Source organism: Tympanuchus pallidicinctus, unplaced genomic scaffold (assembly GCF_026119805.1).
Source record: "Tympanuchus pallidicinctus isolate F22 unplaced genomic scaffold, pur_lepc_1.0 scaffold1, whole genome shotgun sequence".
Lineage (NCBI taxonomy): Eukaryota > Metazoa > Chordata > Aves > Galliformes > Phasianidae > Tympanuchus > Tympanuchus pallidicinctus.
The window spans coordinates 18,690,639-18,702,955 of NW_026294618.1; the positions used below are offsets into that span (position 1 = coordinate 18,690,639).

Genomic DNA, 12,317 nt, shown 5'->3' on the forward strand with positions numbered 1-12,317 from the left:
TTGTTCAGTGATAATGACAAATTTACTAGAAAGCGTAAAATAATCAAGAGAATGGTCAAATACAAAGAAATGTAGTAACCAGTACATTACATACTGAGTTCACTTGATATTGCTTCCCTCATTTGTATGCACAGATACACAGAAAAGGGGAGAGAAAAGAAAAAGCAGTACATACCTCCTGTACAAAGAAAAATGTAAATACAGAATAGTTCCTTGAGTGTCATACTGGTACCAAATCATTCTCATTATGGAAAAAATTAGACAAAAAAGGGAGAAAAATTTAAAAAATGGAAAACATTGGAACTATCAACAGATTTTAGCCTAGAAGATGCAAAATAATCACAGCACAAAGAGAAAAGTCCGTAGACAATAAAAACCCAACAATCTACTCAATGGCACAGACCACAACAAAAGGGAATTAAGTTAGAATAGAGAAAAAAGCACACAAAAACACAGAAAAGGTCACCAGAGGAGCTAAGAAAAATTAAAGTAAATCAATCAACAAGAATAATAATAAATAACAATAAAAAGTTGTTTTATTGAATTATCAGTGCTCAAATCAAGAACAGTTGATCATTACTGATTAAGAATACAGAAATCCCATCTTTTCATAAAAAATGTTGCCTTTAAATTTCTTACCACACAATTGCTTTACATAGCTATCTAAACTGTTCTAGGAAAACACTTTGAAAAAGTAATGTGCTTATTTATGAATTGTAAAGTTTATCAGCAATAAAATAATTACATAGAGAGAAAATTTTAGAAAAGAAAAAAATTAAGTTTCTTGTTTGTTTTAACTGTTCAATCTACACACCAAAATACGTAACTGGGGGAAAAAGCATTCACATCTCTCTACATTTAGATTAGAAAAAAGCCAATGAAACTAATTCAAATTTTGAACTTAGTTTTATTTTTACTGATTAATATTCTTTTGCTTTTGATTCCCTAGTTTTGTTTGTCTTTTTTTTTTTTTTTTTTTTTTTTTTTTTTTTTTTTAACAGTAAAGCTAGTCGCAGATTTTTTAGCAGATTTCAAAGAGATCACACATTGTGTGCTAACTCTTTTTGGAGTTCAAGTAGAGCTGGATATATGGAAATTACTTTTATTCTTCCATAGGAAATGCAAAGAACTTTTTCAAAGTGAGGCTAGGTGACAAAAACTTATTCCATAGACAGAAAAAGCTACTTGTATGCTTAAACATAAGCCAAAAACTTGAATTGTCCAGCAGCATTAAAGGGAAGGAATTCAAGTATATTTATGCATTCTGTATTTTTGTTTAACTGTTATGTATTTCTGTTTTTTAAAGAGTAAATATCATGAGTGGCAATAGACACAGTCATGCACAGAATCTGAGTAACATTGAGACAATTTTATAGTTATTTGAGCTGAATTTTACAATCAAAACAAGGTGAAAAAAAAGCAGACAGTACGTACAAATATTGGTTTGATTAGTTTTCTTCTGTCTCCATGCTCTTGTTTCCCTGCACTGGAAAAATCAAGTCCTGACAGCAGGACTACAGCTGCTGTGTTCATTAGGAATGCTGCTATATGCCTGTTTGTTGAATAGAAAGGAGCAGGTGAGGCTACTAAGGCCACCAATAGAATTCAATAGATGTAACCTTTGTATTTCAGCAGTGCTTTCAGTGCCGTTTCTGATAGCATCCTTTTGGATTAAAAGACCAGGATACTGTAGAAAAAAAACAATGCTATGGGTGAGCAATGGTTGATGGGTCAGGCTCAAGGATTTACAGTAAGTGGTATTAGATTAGCTGATGGTAGTGAAGTGCTGCAAGGTCACATTTTATGGTCAGTTCTCCTTAATGTTTCTACAAATAATCTGTACTCAGGATTAAAACGCATACTTATGGAAGTTTGCAGACAACACTAAATTAAGGGGAACAGCAGGCACACAAAAGAACCAACATACCATGAAGTGCATCAGGTCCAGCATTGCCAGCCAGGCAAAGGGAAAAGTTGTCCCTCTCTGCTCAAAGTAACACGGTAATCTTGCGCAAGTAGAATTAACAAAGGAAAACAATTTAACTTATCTTCAATCTAGGCAACAATCTTGAAACTCTTTTCAATAACACAGTCACTTTCATCAGAAAGGTAATTTTGTCACTTCCTGTGAAGGTAAGTTAAAATTCAAAGGCTCTGTCTCAGTCCCTGCTTAATGAGCAGGACCAGTTTCCTTAATCTCAAAGGCTTCTTTGTTCTATTATAAATACCTGCTTAGCCCCAAGGTTTGTCTTCCACTGAATAGTATTTGCTGTCTATGGCTTATTAAAATTACTTTTCTGTAATGTAACTGACCTAATCCCCTACTTTAAATACATATGGGAATGTATCTAGAATATTTAAAACTGATTTAAGAGCTTTAGAAAACCAGGTAAATTTGTTTCTTCTGTCACTGAAAGGATTCTTGAGCATCTCACAGATCTCTTCTTGGATTAATTATTTTTATTATTTCAACCAATAATCTAATTAGCATAGAAAATAATTGCTAGAAAAATTGGCAGAGGTTTAAATAATTATGTTACCAATACAGTGCAATCAAAACTGCCTGGTAAGGGTATTTCATGCAGTTAAATGCCACACCATGCCTCTCAGAAGGACTGAAACTGAGACTTAAATGATTGCCATACTAGAATACAATGACCATGGAAATGCCATGGAATTACATGCCTTCAACAATTTCCCATGAATGTAAATTAGAGCATTGCACAGCAGCATTTGGTATCAAGTAGCATCTAATGTCACCACAGGATGCCACTGGTCTTTCAGCTAGAAAAGTCAGCAGCTCAGACAAAACAAAAGATGACACCCTTCCCACTGTCAATGTGATCATGAAGGAGAGGGCAAATTTCTTTTCAGCAACAGTCAGTAGACAATAGAAGTAATATTGACACTATAGTTGGCTGCCTGTAATGCCAACAGGAGAAAAAAGTAGCAGCAGCAAAAAATAGCAAATCTCTGGATTTATTCACAGCAGACATTCATTTTCTCTGCTGAAGTAAAAAATATCCAGACCGATGTTCAATATAGATGGGAAAATGCTTGATATCAGATTGTGATCTCTAGGAATGCAACCTGATAAAAGAAAGCTCCAGAAGTGACAGGAAGACAGTCTTGGGGCTCCTTGTAAACTACGACTTAAATCAAATTCTGATGCTGAAAAAGATACTTGCAGTGCTGTATTAGAGGACACTGCTTATTGCATGTTCAGCCTGACAACTAGAGCCAATTATGACAGAATTGGATTTGAGCTTTGTCAGAAGACAGTAAGTAATCGTTCTGATCTGTTCACATATAATAGCAAAGTTTAACAGCTAATCCAGTTGCAAAAAATACAGATATACCTTTCTATATCTATCAGCCAGTTATGTGGGGTTGGTCCACTATCCAGCTCAGGAACACTAGTTCTGACACCACTGCATGGTTATTCCCCTTAAACTCACGCCTAAAATTTTGTAGTACATTCTAAGGCATGGAAACAAAACAAAAACAAGGATCAAATGTAACACATTGATGTCTAATTCAGCACTGGTTGTTAGCGCTCTACTGAGAATGGCTTGTGAGCTTTTTCTTCCCCAGAGTTTTCGTCTTGTCTCTTATTAACTGGGCACAATAAGCACATGGCCAGCCTTGTACAGCAATCAGTTTAAAGAGGAAATAGCACTGTGGAGGAAAAGCTCCTCACGTGAAGCAACTTGGCAAGAAAAGAATAGAGAAACACTTCTAAATTCACACCACTGAGCAGGATATCAAAGAGCATCTACTTTGTCAGAATGATCAGAAAGCAGTTCAGAAAGAAGACAAAAAAAAAATGCTTGACTTCAACAAGGTTAAAAGACAACTGCAGTGACAATAAGAACTTCCAAATAATTTTCTAAGGGTCAGCACCCCACCTGTTTTGCTATTGCAAGGTACTGTATGCAGGGCAGAATGCTTTATAACCTTATGCTGCTGTGTTGCCCTTGCTGTGTTTCAGCTGCAGTGGATGGGAGAAGTAGGATCAGCAAAGCAAGACAGAAGCATCCAGTCCTGAGACTGCTTAGTAGCATGAATCTGAGTAGCTATATAACACTGATCCCCCTTTTCAGATCTTGTGCAACACAAAATTCTGTGTGGCAAATCCCCCCAACAGAAGCAATGTCAAGAGTATAATTTTTATTATTGTTCTTAAAAGTATACATCAGTATGATGCATGTCCCCCACAGGGTAATGTGTTGAGCAACACTGTAGCCTTCAAGAAATCCCAAATGCCAATAGGACACACAATTACAATCCAGTACTCGTCTCACAATGCTGAATTCACAAATACAGAGACTGGTTCCTTTATTAAAAGTTATATACACCTTTCATATCTCTTGCTGTCTAGCTTCTCCGGCTAGATGGCCTCTGGTTCTGCAGACAGTGCCTGAGTTGCTCGTATTGTGTTACTGATGTACTGAGACTGCACACAGTTACTTTAGGAGCACTAAATCAGCCTCCTGGGATCAGGCTTCTACTACTTCATTAATTAAGCCTGTGTAAGATTACATCTTTTACAAAACGACATGAATGCTTTCTGACATATCTAAACTTACTGTTTCAAACTGTTAATTTGAAAAAGCCTTTCATAATTTGATACACTTCAGCAGCAATCTCATTAAGACTTCAAAAATCTTGCATCAATTTTGCCCTAATCAATATCAGAGTACAAAAATGGTAGACCCTCTTGTTCAACCTTTTCTAAATACTGGCATTCATTCATAAGTTTCCAGCTTCCAATAGGAAGAAACATTAAATCTGCTCTTTAAAAAATCCTATATGCAAATTATCTTAGCTAGATGATTTAAAAATGCTTAAGTTTAGCACAGGTCCTTCCACATATTTCTAGTGTTATTCTGGAAATACAATATCCTATATTATTATGACCTACACAGATCAACTCAGTTTCCTCCAGACCACAGATTAGAAATACTATTGAGCATTTCTGTGTCCTCACCAATAAAACTAGTAATTTTTCTACCTCTGTCTAGATAGCACTAGCTGAAGATAGGTACCAGGTATAGTTAACAATAGAATAGGTCAGTGAATAGGTTGAAATATATAATACTACTCAGAGCTTCATTTCCTCCTGAAATGCTTAACAGAACTGTAAAATAGTTTGGGTTGAAAGGGATCCCAAGGTGATCTTGTATAACTGCCCCCACCTGACACTGCATTTGACAATGTTTTAAAACATTTATTGTTCTTACTCATAACTCCAATGGCTATGCAAAGCCATGTGACACCTCCTTGTCCCTCTCACCCAGACTGCCACTGACCTCAGTAATACCAATATCAACTCTGCTCACAGACCAAACATTTTTATTCCTCAGACTACAAACACATCTATCAAGTTAAATAATCAGTTAAAAAATTCCTTCTACCTCATGATACCTTAGAAATGACAATGGCGATAGTAACAAAGATAGTGACAGTGGAGTCTACCCTTATGTAGAAAACAGATTACCACCAGTTAAAATACTTCACATGGAAAGAGCATGTGCTTTCTTCTTAAGACACACAGCTTCTCATTTTCTTCAACTATTTCCCAAGCAGAGATTTCTTTTAAGATAATTAACAGATGCTCTTACTAATATGTGAACTTCTGTCACTGGGTCTCTTTAAATCCATTTCTACCAGTCAGATCAGACCATTCTGAATTCTATATTTCCCATTACATGACACCACATACACCTTATGTAGGCTACAGAAGCAAACATTTTACATGAAGTCAATTATGTATTGTTAGTCTCATTAGAACCTTAAGATTCTAATCAAACATCAATTTCATTACTGAAAAGGCTCAAAATTATAGTAAAAACCCCAACATTCAGACTTAAACACACACTCCTACTTACCTTTTACCCTGTTATGCACCAGTCCTCCTCACAAGGAGGAGAACCAACAGAGGAGGACATTTACAAGGATGGCAGAGTTTTTCCTCCTTCCTTCCTTCAGAGTCTATTTGCTGGGTACTTTATGTTAATAGCACTACACCTTGCTCTTTCTTCCATGATCTGTAACTTAAGATTTTTTCACATGTACTAAACATGCTATGTTTTACATATGCTGGATATTTATTTTAACCCTTAAAAAGGTTTTAAGGAACTTATATTACTTTAATGATCAAAACCTGCACACTAGCTCTATATCCTAGAGTCTCTGTATCTTCCATTTCCTATACTTTCAAGGCTTCTGCTATAACCCTTCACCTATACTCCAATGCACCACATCATTACTGCAATATCATAGACAGTTCACTGCTTGTTACTGATACCTGTCATTTGCAGAAGGGCATCAAAATTATTATACTGCTACACAAGCACATAATAAAATCTAAAGCTAAACAACTAACAATAATAGTCGCCCAGCTGTTCAGCAGTTGTTGCTTTAGCAAACAAGTTAAAACAGAACCCCAGACAGGCCAGAATGAGTCCAGACAAAGTAAGCTTATTAAGACCTGGTCCAGAAGCCTTCTAGAGACATCACAAAGCCTGTGTTCTGTTACCACCAACAGAAATACTGTATTTAATGGGTTGCTCAGTTCTGTTTAACCTGCTAGGTTCTATTCCCCCTGGGATCTTCTTAACACTTTTACACAAGGTGCCAACAGATCTGTCATCCTCACAGCTGAAAATGTATTGCTGCTCAGGTGCAGTAGAAGAGCATATGACTGTAATGCAGAATCAGTAATGAAGTAACAGTAGTCTTTCTAGGTGGTAAACAGAAAAGCTACATAAGACAGTTTAGCAATCAATAATTACATATAGAAAAAGGTTAACTCACCTAACTTGTGATAGGATCCTCAGCTACAGAACACTCCTTCCAAGGATGCAACCTTCATGAAAAAAAAAAAAAATAAAAAAAAAAAAAAATTCTGCCTTTGGAGGCTAGCCCTTAAATGAGCCCAGGGAGGGGTTAGACCCTGGGCCCACCCCTTCTGATCAGGTGGGAAGCACAGGTAAATTGCTTGCACCTGTGCTTCCAAGGCAATCCATATCCTTCACCAGGTGTTCAATCATCATTCCAGGCTTTTTAAGAATCATTTCATTTACATCATTTCATTTCACTTATTCATTAAGTAAGCATTCATTAAGTAAGCATTCATTTACATCATTTCATTTCACTTATAGTATATTTTAAAACTATTTCACTAAGCCACGTAGTTGGGATGGCCAATGACAGCAGGAATTCCTGATAGAAAAAGGGAAGAGCTCTAGAGAGAGGTGCAAGTAAGGCACTGAGTGCCAGAACCCTAGCCTGAAAACCACCACAACCATTTGCTATGTTTTTCTATCAGATGGAATTAAATCATCAGCTTTTCCACACAGTGGAGAATAATTAGTATTCCTTTTTCTTCTCTGTAACTGTAGAAGCCTAGTCCTAAAGACATTATATGGATGATTCGGGGCGATTTCAATGTTTGTTTTAGAGAGAAGAGGTGGGACTGCGGATAAAGTACTTAAGGAATGTGCTGTGATTGATTCTTGTAGGCAAATGGAACAGCACAGCTGAGGAAATTAAAGTGTAAAACCCATCAGATTAGAAACTGTTGCGTTCTTTCCCTTTTGCTTTTCACTGTCTTCTTAAAAGCCTCTGTGGAAGATGCACAGGTCTCAAACAGAACAGGTAACTTCTGCAGTATCCTTCTTACTCTGCCAAGAGACTTTGTCTTTGCCATCAGCAAATTTTTAACTATTTTTTTCCCTCTAGCGTGTTTTGCATTATAAAAAAATCAAACAATCAATTTGCACATTCTCAGTATTATCTGAATTTTCTAGTAAAGAAAGAAAATGGCTTTTTTTAAAGTGATTTTTATCGTTTTCTGTAGTAGGTTCAAAGGCACAACTCCAGATGTCTGTGCTAAAAGGAGACTGAGTATCATGTTTGGTATGTCAGCAATATTATTTCCTTATTTTGTGCACTTTGCAGCAGAAATTATTCAAAGTAATGATGCTTTTTGTTGATGCAGCTGAAGTTATAACTGTGAGTAAAAGGTACTATTTGTTGCTGGTTGTAAATGTTGCTCTGAGTATGAAGGCTCAAATCATGCAGGGAGTTCTTGGCATTTTTTTGTTGCTTAAGGAATACTTTTCAGGTATTCTGATATGGGGCACATCCAGAAACAGTTACAGTGCATTACAAGTCCCAGTGGAAATAGTGACTAGATGAACTGTCTGCTTGCTAAATAGCTGATGGGAATTCTCTAATGGGAAAATTGTGCATTTTGTACTTTCCTGTAACTTTCAAGAGAGAATTTATTGAATAAGAGTGAGAGATTATGTACTGTACAATGCTAGCATGGATAAAAGCATAAGAACAATATCTGTTGAGGCAGTAGGTAAGATATCTACATCCATATAAACCCTCTAATGAGGATATTTAAGGCCTAAGGCTATTTGATATAATTAACAAGTTAAAAGATTAGTAGTAATGAATGTAATAATAAAACCATTTTCAAAGAAGGTAAGATACAGCAGTCAGTACTTGTAAAAATACGTTAATCACATAGAGCTTAACTTGTTCTTCTGCCATAGTAAATGGGTGAAGTGCAATCTCCAGCTGTAGTGAGTGGAGAACACAATTATTCTAGTTTTTTTTAAAAAATACTGGATGCCATTGAGTAGAGATGCATTCACGTGAGATTTGAGTCTAACACAGCAGCTCTTTTTACTATATGGAAGCAACTGGCAACCTGCTGACCCTCAGTGCTACTGAGCTGATAATGAAGCGTTTGCCACCTAGAAAGTTGCAGAAGTATCAACAACTAATACCTGCCAGAGTTATTTCATATCTGTGCTTTGTTAACCAGAGGGAAAAAAAAAAAAAAAAAAAAAAAGAAGAAAAAAAGGTAGGTAAGGTGGGGGCAAAGAGACATAATTTCTTGAATGGAGAGAATGTTATTCCAAATTACACTGCTTTCCTCTACATCATTCTGCTCATTAGCATCCCAGACAGCTTTTAAAAAAAATGCACTGCCACCTCTCTTTTGATCACTGATACTGATAGATTTTACCTTTCCTGGAACAAACAACTGCAGTTTAGCTCTCAGACTGTTCAGCCCTCCATAAAGTGTTGCACTGAATATTCAATGCTTGTTCAAAACAAATCTTCTTAACGCTGAGATAGATCTGAGCAATAAGGTAATATCCTTGGGCGTATCTCAAGTCACAAAGTGAAAGACAGAAGCAGGGAATGAAGAAATTCCACTTGGCAGATCTACTCTTAAATGCTTGCTCAGGTGCATAAGTAAAGGATGATACAGAAGCTTGGAGGGAGTTGAAGTCTCAGCGCACCATTTTTTTTTCTGTCCTTTGTTTATGCCTATCTAACTATTTATCTGAGTGCCTGTGTCCTACATTCACTTTAACAACCCCCTCATCTTCCCTGTGTAATGTCTGTTTGTCCTCAGCACGGAGTTTTTATTTTTAGTTTTCATTTTTAGTCTGCTGTTAGAAGAATGTCGTACTGATTATTACAGCTCTTCTTTACATACTAAGCTCACTCAGACTTCAGTGATATACTTGAAGGTGCCGCATACCTGAAAGAAAGAAACAATATTATCAGATAAATTTTTGCATTTTCTCTTTGTCTGAACAGAGAAAGGGCTGAAGAGGTATGAATCCAGTTCCTAACCTGCAAGACACCACAGCAGATTGTCATAACCAACTGATGAAGACTGAATAATAATAACTCAGTATTAACCTGCTTCTAGTACTACCCTGCCAGGTTCATATTCTTCTTTTCTAGTATCTTCAAATAAACATCCTTCCCCCTCTCAGGGGTATTATTCTTACAAAGATGTTAACATACTGTGTAGGTGGAGGTCCTTGCCTCAAGGAGAGGGGCATTCTTAAAGAGCAAATTTGTTCTAAAAAAAAAAAAACAAAAACAAACAAACAAAAAACTCTCTTTGAAGCAAGACAAATCAAATGACTTTGTTCAGAAATTCAAGTTCAGGATCATGTGGTTTTTTTGGGGTGTGTGTGTGATGTTACAACAGTCCATTACCTTATGCTTTCTGCAACTTATCCTAACTCAGCTTGGAACTTGTCAGAACCATCTATATGGTTTTTTGCACAAACCTACTCCATACAAGGAACCTGAGACAATTTAAAGACTAGCCCTTACTTGTGCAGTTATAACGAAATATTTTCCGCTGCATAGACCAACTCTTTCCATAACATATAAGGCAGTTTCTCATGCACCGTGCACACAGGCATGGCAATGAACAAGGTTCCCTTTAATATCATTCCCTCATAAAATCTGTTTTGCAACACAGAATTTCCCTTATGATTGTGTTTGAGTTTCTTTAAGTTATGAGATTAGCCTTGTTTGTATTTTCTCATACACCAAGTAGTACAACAATCAAACCATCTGAAGAACTCAATGAGAAGTTCATGCTACTAACTAGAGTTGATATGTTGTTTCTAGATACAATTATTTTCATTTTCCCATTCTTCTACCTCGTAATAAAAGCAACTTTCTCTAGCCTCTGAAACTGGAAGAAACTGAGGAATACAGGCCACCTACACACACAGATTGGGGATGATGTATGTTCTTATAGGTACCAACGAGGTTATCTTCTCTATTACATTATACATGTTCATAATATGAATGTATGCTTATAAAAAAAAAATCCATCTCAATAAAATCTAGGATGATTTTTCATCTGAGCTGATTTTTCATCACTGATTTTTCATCAGTGATGTTCTCATATTTGGTCTTCATTGGTACCCCATAATTGACATTTGAAGCAGACTTCAAAACAGGGAATCCTCTTCTTTTACAGGAGAATAGCAAGCCTCAGGAAGCATCAAGGAAACTCAAACAACAAACAATAAGAAAGCTCTCAGATCCAGCCTCATAAAGAAATTTCTTGTTCCTACTTTTATACATTTGCACTGTGACAGACTTCTCAGGTCCAGACCTTTAGGGCAACCAAAGAAACTACAAATTTCCTGCTCCTTTTGTACTTGCACACGAAGCAAGACCTTGCATTTAAAAACTGTTTTTTACCATTTAGTGTTTCCAGGCTGCTGACCAAGATTACTAAATTAGCACTGCTCTCCGCCATGTGAATTAATCCTTTGTATGATTATCTTCACTCATTTACACGCCAGGGTCACATTGAGCATACATCTACATTTGAGCAAATTGGGATCTTTTAAAAAAAGCTGCGTTTCCTTGTTACCACAAACCTACTACTTGTCATCAGTTCATCTGACACATGTCACCAGAAGCAGAGAAGGAGCAACACTTGAAGTTAGAAGCAGACACAACTGTCATGCCTGGAAGGCTGATATCTCTTTCTATTGCTGACAAAACCTCTTTTCTCCTCCTGTCTATGCCAAAAAATGAACTCTGCAGACAAGAGAAAAACATCCCTTTGGAAGCAGCTATTATGACTTGATTATGCTATGTCTCTAGGGTTATTAATACTTGCTGGCTGTACTTGCCATTAGCTCCCATCAAGTTTTAACAATGCTTTTTGAAACAGAACTGCAAACATTTCTCACATCCAAATTAACACCTGATTATATTCAGTCTGTTGAGGGTGGAGAGAATACAGAAAACTCACTCTTTCAATTCCCCTTTCAAATTCAGGACTAATAAATGTAGTTTTATAAACAATAACTGTGATATGGTCAGTTTTCAAGGTTTTGGTTCCTCTTAGAATTGTGCATTTCTTTATTGTCTGCAGTAGTTCTAGCAAGTTGCTTACCTACAAGTTCTTCAACTTCATCCTAAATGTCAATTTAATCAGAATTTGGCATTGAATTAAATTCTTAGCTTGCATTTAGGGAAGCCACTATGTAGAGTACCTAGGACAGTACATTAAACTATTCCAAACTAGCCTTTGTGCAGGACTCCCACAATGAACACTAAAAGAACCTTTGTGCCAAACACCTGCCACAGATCATCAGTAAGATATATATATTTTTGAAGATTCAAACTGCTTTTATAAAATGTCTATTTCATCCTACAGTAGATCTATAAATGTAGGTGAGATGAAGTACCTTTTGGAGATGCCTATTACTGCTCTTGACTACATAAAGACACTAAGGTGACTCACTTAGTTTCAGACACCTTTATGTACTGCCTGAGCTTCTACTAACATGAAATGGTCTATTACATTTAATGTGTGTTGGTAGGCTGATCAAAGACTAAAAAAGGAGAAGTACTGATTTTTATCTTCTCTATACAGCATATATATTTTTTTGTAACTATGGTCAGTAAGTGCAACCATTTATGACAAGTATAGTCTAGTAAATTCCTTGGCT

The 12,317-nt window shown here is 36.3% G+C and overlaps 1 long non-coding RNA gene across 1 annotated transcript; it reads right to left on the minus strand.

Annotated features, from left to right (window-relative positions):
* Positions 1–514: 514 nt before the first annotated feature.
* Positions 515–6,892, minus strand: LOC128088011 (uncharacterized). Its single transcript, XR_008210119.1, has 2 exons — positions 6,820–6,892; positions 515–3,480 (listed from the first exon to the last, which is right to left on the minus strand). It is a non-coding gene; the product is annotated as an uncharacterized LOC128088011 (long non-coding RNA).
* Between the last annotated feature and the right edge of the window lie 5,425 nt (positions 6,893–12,317).